The sequence below is a fragment of the Colius striatus genome, chromosome 28 (assembly GCF_028858725.1).
Source record: "Colius striatus isolate bColStr4 chromosome 28, bColStr4.1.hap1, whole genome shotgun sequence".
Taxonomy (NCBI): domain Eukaryota; kingdom Metazoa; phylum Chordata; class Aves; order Coliiformes; family Coliidae; genus Colius; species Colius striatus.
The window spans coordinates 1,923,117-1,933,116 of NC_084786.1; positions in this window are offsets into that span (position 1 = coordinate 1,923,117).

The following is a 10,000-nucleotide window of genomic DNA, read 5'->3' on the forward strand; positions in this document are numbered from 1 at the left end:
GCTTTTGGGGTGTTTTTTTTTAGTTTTTTTAATTTTTTTTATTTTTTTTTTCCCCCCGCCGACGAGGGGGTAGACCTGGCAGCCCGGACGCCACGTTCTTTCGGAGGGGTAGACCTGGCGACGACCTTGCCGCTATGATTTCCGGCGGGGTAGACCTGGCCGCAACCTCACCCCCCTTCTCCCTCCCCCCGCGCCCCCCCCGCGCCCCCCCGCCGATTTGCCAGGGAGGGTGGACCTGGCGACAGCCCCGCCGCTATGTTTTTAATCATCACACACGCGCAAATTAAAACTCCTGGCCCTGGAAATGACTTCCGCCGATGTGTGTGTCCATTGAGCGTTGATTGCTCTTAGCGTAGCAACAAACTGTAATACATGAATTAAAACTGAATGAAGAGGATTCATCCCAATTCGATTCTTAACTCAAAGGTAGTTAGCTAGTGGGGTTTTTTGTTTTGGTTTTTTTTTTTTTTTTTTTTTTTTTTTTTACTCATAAACAAATGAACTTCATCAGCTAATTGTCTAGTGACAATGAATTAACTAAGTAACGAATTCATAGATAACCATTTAGCTTACCTCGTCGAGGATGCCGCCTGGCCGCAGAATCTTCCGAGCAAACAAAAACACGCGCATGCCGCTTGCACCCCGTTCCTCTTTTCTTATTGTTCCTTTGCAAACAGACGCCTGCTGCGGGCCCTGGGTCCGTTGCCCCTCTCCGCCGTCACCCCGACAACGGGTTCATTGTGACGCAGGCCGTCCCCCGCCGAAACCTTGCAAACCCAGGCCCGCTGCGAGCCTGGGGACCGTTGCCCCTCTCCGCCGTCACCCCGACAACGGGTTCATTGTGACACAGGTCGCCCCCGCCCAGACCTTGCAAACGGACGCCTGCTGCGGGCCCTGGGTCCGTTGCCCCTCTCCGCCGTCACACCGACAACGGGTTCATTGTGACGCAGGCCGCCCCTGACCAAACCTTGCAAACCCAGGCCTGCTGCGGGCCTGGGGACCGTTGCCCCTCTCCGCTGTCACCCCGACAACGGGTTCATTGTGACGCAGGCCGCCCCTGACCAAACCTTGAAAACCCAGGCCCGGTGCGGGCCCGGGGTTTTGTTCCCCTCTCCGCCGTCACCCCGACAACGGCTTCCTTGTGACGCAGGCCGTCCCCCGCCCAAACCTTGCAAACCCAGGCCTGCTGCGGGCCCTGGGTCCGTTGCCCCTCTCCGCCGTCACCCCGACAACAGGTTCATTGTGACGCAGGCCGCCCCCGACAAAACCTTGCAAACCCAGGCCTGCTGCGGGCCTGGGGTTTGTTGCCCCCCTCCTCCGTCACCCCGACACCGGCTTCCTTGGGCAGTACCTGATCGCAGTACCTGATTGGGTGCAGGACCCTCCCGACTTAGCCGAACGGCCCTGAGGACGAGGAGCTACTTCGCTGCTCCTTTCCAGGGAATGGGGTCGACTGGGAGCCGACACGAGCGCATCACACGGACACACGCAGGCATGGGGCGCATCGACGCAGCCGGTGACGCGGGCTGCAAGACAACAAGGCGGCGTTATCAACACAGTTGCAAACCTTTTCTTGTCCCTTCCTGGCTTTCGGACTCCTCACCCACTGCCGCCCTCCGCTGCAGGCCCACGGTCCGTTGTCCCTCTCCTCCGTCACCCCGACAACGGGTTCATTGTGACACAGGTCGCCCCCGCCCAGACCTTGCAAACGGACGCCTGCTGCGGGCCCTGGGTCCGTTGCCCCTCTCCGCCGTCACCCCGACAACGGGTTCATTGTGACGCAGGCCGCCCCTGACCAAACCTTGAAAACCCAGGCCCGGTGCGGGCCCGGGGTTTTGTTCCCCTCTCCGCCGTCACCCCGACAACGGCTTCCTTGTGACGCAGGCCGTCCCCCGCCCAAACCTTGCAAACCCAGGCCTGCTGCGGGCCCTGGGTCCGTTGCCCCTCTCCGCCGTCACCCCGACAACAGGTTCATTGTGACGCAGGCCGCCCCTGACCAAACCTTGAAAACCCAGGCCTGCTGCGGGCCCTGGGTCCGTTGCCCCTCTCCGCCGTCACCCCGACAACGGGTTCATTGTGACGCAGGCCGTCCCCCGCCGAAACCTTGGAAACCCAGGCCTGCTGCGGGCCCTGGGTCCGTTGCCCCTCTCTGTCGTCACCCCGACAACGACTTCCCTGTGACGCAGGCCGCCCCCTGACCAAACCTTGCAAACCCAGGCCTGCTGCGGGCCCGGGGTTTTGTTCCCCTCTCCGCCGTCACCCCGACAACGACTTCCCTGTGACGCAGGCCGCCCCTGACCAAACCTCGAAAACCCAGGCCTGCTGCGGGCCCTGGGTCCGTTGCCCCTCTCCGCCGTCACCCCGACAACGGGTTCATTGTGACGCAGGCCGCCCCCCGCCCAAACCTTGCAAACCCAGGCCTGCTATGGGCCCGGGGTCTTTTGCCCGTCTCCACCGTCACCCCGACAACGGGTTCATTGTGACGCAGGCCCGCCCCCGACAAAACCTTGCAAACCCAGGCCTGCTGCGGGCCTGGGGTTTGTTGCCCCCCTCCTCCGTCACCCCGACATCGGCTTCCTTGGGCAGTACCTGATCGCAGTACCTGATTGGGTGCAGGACCCTCCCGACTTAGCCGAACGGCCCTGAGGACGAGGAGCTACTTCGCTGCTCCTTTCCAGGGAATGGGGTCGACTGGGAGCTGACACGAGCGCATCACACGGACACACGCATGCATGGGGCGCATCGACGCGGCTGATGACACGGGCTGCAAGACAACAAGGTGGCGTTATCAACACAGTTGCAAACCTTTTCTTGTCCCTTCCTGGCTTTCGGACTCCTCACCCACTGCCGCCCTCCGCTGCAGGCCCACGGTCCGTTGCCCCTCTCCTCCGTCACCCCAACAATGGGTTCATTGTGACGCAGGCCGCCCCCACCCAAACCTTTCAAACCCAGGCCCGCTGCGGTCCTGGGGTTTGTTGCCCCTCTCCGCCGTCACCCCGACAACGGGTTCATTGTGACGCAGGCCGTCCCCCGCCGAAACCTTGCAAACCCCGGCCCGCTGCGAGCCTGGGGACCGTTGCCCCTCTCCGCTGTCACCCCGACAACGGGTTCATTGTGACACAGGTCGCCCCCGCCCAGACCTTGCAAACGGACGCCTGCTGCGGGCCCTGGGTCCGTTGCCCCTCTCCGCCGTCACCCCGACAACGGGTTCATTGTGACGCAGGCCGCCCCTGACCAAACCTTGAAAACCCAGGCCTGCTGCGGGCCTGGGGACCGTTGCCCCTCTCCGCTGTCACCCCGACAACGGGTTCATTGTGACGCAGGCCGCCCCTGACCAAACCTTGAAAACCCAGGCCCGGTGCGGGCCCGGGGTTTTGTTCCCCTCTCCGCCGTCACCCCGACAACGACTTCCCTGTGACGCAGGCCGTCCCCTGCCCAAACCTTGAAAACCCAGGCCTGCTATGGGCCCGGGGTCCGTTGCCCCTCTCCACCGTCACCCCGACAACGGGTTCATTGTCACGCAGGTCCCCCCCGACAAAACCTTGCAAACCCAGGCCTGCTGCGGGCCCGGGGTTTGTTGCCCCCCTCCTCCGTCACCCCGACACCGGCTTCCTTGGGCAGTACCTGATCGCAGTACCTGATTGGGTGCAGGACCCTCCCGACTTAGCCGAACGGCCCTGAGGACGAGGAGCTACTTCGCTGCTCTTTTCCAGGGAATGGGGTCGACTGGGAGCCGACACGAGCGCATCACACGGACACACGCAGGCATGGGGCGCATCGACGCGGCCGATGACGCGGGCTGCAAGACAACAAGGTGGCGTTATCAACACAGTTGCAAACCTTTTCTTGTCCCTTCCTGGCTTTCGGACTCCTCACCCACTGCCGCCCTCCGCTGCAGGCCCACGGTCCATTGCCCCTCTCCTCCGTCACCCCAACAACGGGTTCATTGTGATGCAGGCCGCCCCCGCCCAAACCTTGCAAGCCCAGGACTGCTGCGGGCCTGGGGTTTGTTGCCCCTCTCCTCCGTCACCCCGACAACGGGTTCATTGTGACGCAGGCCGTCCCCGCCCAAACCTTGCAAATGCAGGACTGCTGCAGGCCCGGGGTTTTTTTCCCCTCTCCGCCGTCACCCCGACAACGGGTTCATTGTGACGTAGGCCGCCCCCGCCCAAGTTTAGCAAACGCACGGCTGCTGCAGGCCGTGGGTCCGTTGTCCATCTCCGCCGTCACCCTGAAAACGGCTTCCTTGTGATGCAGGTCGCCCCCGACCAAACCTTGCAAACCCAGGCCCGCTGCAGGCCCGGGGTCCATTGCCCCTCTCTGCCGCCACCCCGACAACGGCTTCCTTGTGACCCAGGCTGCCGCCGCCCAAACCCTGCAAACCCAGGCCTGCTGCGGGCCCGGGATCCGTTTCCCCTCTCCGTCGTCACCCTGAAAACGGATTCATTGTGACGCAGGCCGTTCCCCGCCGAAACCCTGCAACCCGAGGGCCGCTGAGGGCCCGGCTTATGTTATCCCGTCTCCGCCGTCATGCCGACAACGCGTTCATTGTGATGCAGGCCGTCCCTCCACTCACGCTGCACCCCGTGACCTGCTGCGATCCTAGCTGCCGTTACCCTGTCTCCACCCTCATGCCCTCAACAGGTACATTGCGATGCAGGTTGCCCCCGCCCAAAGCCCGCACCCCGTGGCCCGCAGCGAGCCCGGCCGCCATTACCCCATCTCCACTGTCACCCTGGCAACAGGTCCATTGTGACACAGGTTTCCCCTATGAGCCCAGCCGCCGTTCTTTGTCTCCACCGCACCTCCCCCCATCCCCCCGACAACCCCACATACTATTCACTGTGATATAGGCTATTCCCCTCCCCGCCCCAGCCCTGCACCCTGTGGCTTGCTGCAAACCCGGCCGCCATTAATCCCTCTCCACCGTCACCCCGATAAAAGGTTCATTGTGACACATGCTGCCTATTGGAGCCTGGCTGCCCTTCCCTGTCTCCGCCGCGCCCACCCCCTCCCCAAACCCCACCGCCCCCCCACCCCGTGCCTCAACCCCCCCCCCCGCCCGCCAGCCTCCCTTCTCTGCCCCACCCCTCCTCGTCGGCCTCGCACACGGTTCACTGTGACACAGGAACACACACACCCCCCCACCCCCCCCCCCCGATTCCTGGACCGTGTGGCTTGCTTCCTTGCCCAGCCGCCCCTACGGGAAGTTGAAGCGGGGAGACTTTAGGACCCAGCGCCGTCTCTGTCTCCTCACTCCTGTCCCTGCCCACCGTTGCCGGCTTTGCCACTGCCGCGGGGAGACTTTAGGACCCAGCGGCGTCTCTGTCTCCTCACTCCTGTCCCTGCCCACCGTTGCCGGCTTTGCCACCGCCGCGGGGAGACTTTAGGACCCAGCGGCGTCTCTTCCTGTTTCCCAGCCGCGCGGCAGAAGGGAGTCCTGGCGCCGTGCAGTCTCGACCCCGGGCTCCCGGGGCACAAGCCCGTGCTCCTGCCCCGACTCCCGCGTTTCTTTCTCAGTCAGTCACTCGCCCTGCTGCAGTCCTGCCTGCCGCCCGCCCCCCCTTGTACTCCACCTGCTGCCACGAGTTGAAAAACAAACGAACGCTGAGCCGGGGGTGGGGGTGGGGGTGGGGGTGTGTGTGGGGGGGGAAGGGATAAAAGCCCAAAACCCCCAAAACTCTCTCAACTGACCTAAACAGAAATCTTTGTCAAAAGGGAAACCATCTCTTCTTCAGCCTACCTTTCCACCAGACTCCGGCTCGCCGACCGCCCTGTTGCCTTCCCTTGTGCCAGACCACCCCCCTCCTTTCCCCTGCCGCTGCTGGCGCCACAAATGAGCCCGTGACCCTTGGCTAGGCGGGAAATGCCGCCCACTCCTCCCTGAAGGAGGATCCAGCTACCTCTCTGCGCCTTCCCCCGCCCCCCCTCCTCGGGGGCGCCAGACAGACTGCTTGGAGAGGAGAAGCACCTGACCTCCTCAGGGCGGGAGAGAGAGGAAGGGGGGGGGGGGTGGGCGGGGGGGGTGGTGCTCGCGCGCTTATCTGTGTGTATGTCTGTTTGGGGGGGGAAGCATGTATGTCTGAGTTGGCACCTGCAGACACATTTACAGCTGGTCAACGTATTTTATTCCCGGGAAATGAAGAAATAAATTCAAGCCGGAAAATAAAATTCCAAAAAAAACAACGGTAAAAAGTTTGGGGGGGGGGGGAGGAGAAGGAGTAGGGGGAGGAGAAGGAAGAAAAGAAAAGGAAAAATAAACCCTCGAGGCGCGGACTTGGCAGTGGGGCACCCCATCCGGAAGCAGAGACTCCTAACTCTCGAAAAAGTTGGGGTACGGGGTGAAAAGGTGCGTGGAAAGGTTGGTTTTACGCACAACCAGCTACAGCGGGTGCCACCAGGTGTCCACGGCTGCGAAAGTGTCGCCAGGTCTACCCGGCTCCGCAGCGCCACCCGGTCTCCCGGGCTCCGGCATTGTAGCCAGGTCTACCTGGCTCCGCAACGCCACCCGGCCTCCCGGGCTCTGGCGGTGTTCGCCAGGCCTACCGTGCTCCGCAGCGCCACCCGGTCTCCCGGGCTCCGGCGGTGTTTGCCCGGTCTACCCGGCTCCGCAGAACCACCCGATCTCCCTTTCCCCGCTCCGGCGGTGTTTGCCAGGCCTACCCGGCTCCGCGGCGCCACCCGGCCTCTCCGGCTCTGGCGGTGTTTGCACGGTCTACCCGGCTCCGATGAACCACCCGGTCCCCCTTCCCCGCTCCGGCGGTGCCGCCGGGCGTACCCGGCTCCGCAGCGCCACCCGGCCTCCCGGGCTCCGGCGGTGTTAGCCCGGTCTACCCGGCTCCGCAGAACCACCCGGTCCCCCTTCCCTGCTCCGGCGGTGCCGCCAGGCCTTCCCGGCTCCGCAGCGCCACCCTGCCCCTCCGGCTCCGGCGGTGTTTGCCCGGTCTACCCTGCTCCGCAGAACCTCCCGGTCCCCATTCCCCGCTCCGGCGGTGCCGCCAGGCCTTCCCGGCTCCGCAGCGCCACCCTGCCCCTCCGGCTCCGGCGGTGTTTGCCCGGTCTACCCGGCTCCGCAGAACCTCCCGGTCCCCATTCCCCGCTCCGGCGGTGCCGCCAGGCCTACCCGGCTCCGCAGCGCCACCCGGCCTCTCCGGCTCTGGCGGTGTTGGCCCGGTCTACCCCGCTCCGCAGAACCACCTGGTCTCCCTTCACGGCTCCGGCGGTGCCGCCAGGCCTTCCCGGCTCCGCAGCGCCACCCTGCCCCTCCGGCTCCGGCGGTGTTTGCCCGGTCTACCCGGCTCCGCAGAACCTCCCGGTCCCCATTCCCCGCTCCGGCGGTGCCGCCAGGCCTTCCCGGCTCCGCAGCGCCACCCTGCCCCTCCGGCTCCGGCGGTGTTTGCCCGGTCTACCCGGCTCCGCAGAACCTCCCGGTCCCCATTCCCCGCTCCGGCGGTGCCGCCAGGCCTACCCGGCTCCGCAGCGCCACCCGGCCTCTCCGGCTCTGGCGGTGTTGGCCCGGTCTACCCCGCTCCGCAGAACCACCTGGTCTCCCCGGCTCCGGCGGTGCCGCCAGGCCTACCCGGCTCCGCAGCGCCACCCGGCCTCTCCGGCTCTGGCGGTGTTGGCCCGGTCTACCCCGCTCCGCAGAACCACCTGGTCTCCCTTCACGGCTCCGGCGGTGCCGCCAGGCCTTCCCGGCTCCGCAGCGCCACCCGGCCTCCCGGGCTCCGGTGGTGTTAGCCCGGTCTACCCGGCTCCGCAGAACCACCCGGTCCTCCTTCCCCGCTCCGGCGGTGCCGCCAGGCCCACTCGGCTCTGCAGCTCCACCCGGCCTCTCCGGCTCTGGCGGTGTTGGCCCGGTCTACCCCGCTCCGCAGAACCACCTGGTCTCCCCGGCTCCGGCGGTGCCGCCAGGCCTACCCGGCTCCGCAGCGCCACCGTCTCCCGAGCTCTGGCGGTGTTGGCCAGCTCTTCCCGTATGCGCAGCACCACCCATTTTCTCTTTTCCGGTTCGGCGGTACCACCAGGCCTCCCCTTCTCCGGAGCGCTACCACCCGTTCTCCCTTTACGGCTCCGGCGGTGTCGCCAGGCCTACCCGGCTCTGCAGCGCCACCCGGCCTCCTGGGCTCCGGCGGTGTTAGCCAGGTCTACCGGGTTCCGTAGCGCCACCCGGTCACCCGTTCCCGCTCCTGCGGTGTAGCCAGGTCTACCCGTCTCCGCAGCGCCACCCGGTCTTGCGGTCTCCGTCGCTGTTGGTCAGGTCTACCCGTCTCCGCAGCGCCACCCGGTCTCCCGCGTTGTTTGCCAGGTCTACCCTGCTCCGCAGCGCCACCCGGTTTCCTCCTCGCTCTGGCGGAGCCGCCGTGCCTTCCCGGCTCCGAGATGCCGCCGGGTCTATTTATTTGCTCCGCCAGGTCCACCCTGCTCTGCATCGTTTCGCGGTCTACCCGGCACTGGCATGACGAGCCTTACGGACCTTCGGGGTAGACCTGTGCTCCCTGCGGCTGCCTTGGTGTTTTCGAAGGGGTCGCTGTTTCGCGGTGCCTCCAGTTGCGTCATCGTAGAAAGCGGCAGCAGTACAGCGCCACCCCGGTAAAGTCCATAGTCGCTCTCTTGAAAGCGAAACCGGGCGTGGACTTAGTTTTACATACTATAGGGGCGAGCGGTGACTCGCGCTTGCAGCTCAGCTCGTGAGCGGCTGCAATGCCCGCGGCGCGGCCGGTGTTAAGTGGGGCGCTGGTCGGCCGTTGAGGTGGCTCTTGTCCCGGTGGTGGCTCAAATTGCCTGCTTGCTCGGCACGGTTGCTCTCTCGCGCTGGTATGCCAAACCCCCACCCCAGCACAGTCGAGAGACCCGGGGAAAGTTGGAGAACGGTCGCAACCGCTGTCCGTTGCATGCCTGGCACCGGTGTTGAGGGTTTGGCTTGAAGCCGAGTTCACCCCGGGCAGAGCTTGATGCTTGGTGGCGGTCGCCAGGCACTCGAACGCTGTGGGGGGGAGACTAGCCTGCCCAGTGGCTTTTCTCTCTCCCTTCTCCTCCGTTGGGTCCCTTGGGATGACCCCGCTGATTTTGGGCAAAAAGGTGAACCAGGACGAGAATTTGCCCCCCCCCGATGGTGTCCAGCCTCCCGTGGCTGCCGCCAGCTCCTTTGAGGGTCTGATCCAAGAGGGAATGGAATGTTGGCGGTGAGGTGGCGTCGCCTCATCCTTCTTTTCACCCCCACCCCCGGCCTTAAGCTGGGGACGCCTGCGAAGCGGGCAAGAGTAACACACACAGGGGCTGCCGCTCCCGGCGGTTGGCCAGTCCAATGCAGATGAACTCCGGGGGTTGAGAGTCTCGAGCCTGCTCCCGTGGCTTTTGCTGGCTCTCCCCCCCTAGAACGCGTTTTTCTTTCCGGCCTTAAGCTGGAGCCCTGTCCCCCCCTGCACGTCGGGGGGCAGAGCCGGTGCAGCTGCCCGCTGTCATTGGCGGTGAGCTTGAGTCGTGCAGGCGGCCGTAGAGTCTCGAGCCTGCTTCGGCTTTCTCTGGCCTCCCATGCCGCGAGAGCCCGATGACCAACGGGCGAGGTGTCAGCGGTGCCACCTTGCCTTCTTCCCGGGGGTTTGGCCATGCGTGGGCGGCCCGTGGTGTCTGGCTTGCTCTGGTCTCCCTGGTTGATGTTGGAGGGCTTGGTGTGAAAAAGGAGGTCTTGCACCGTCACGGTCGAGGGAGCGGCACCTCGTCCTTTTTTTTTTTCCTCCGGCCTTAAGCTTGGAGCCCCCCCCGTGCTTTTTTTAGAGGGGGAATCCCGAAAGCGTTTTTTGAGTGGTCCCAGTGGGCTGGCAGCTCAACGCGCAGGGGCCCTGGAGGGTGTCGAGACTCTCCAGAGGCTTGCACCTCGCGTGAGATACGGGTTTTTTGTGTCGGTCTATTTTTTTCCGTTTCCTTCCTCCGGGGTAAGTGGTTCCCCGTGGGGCCAGGTAAAAGCCCGGTGGTTGCCGGTGCTCTCGAACGCTTAAAA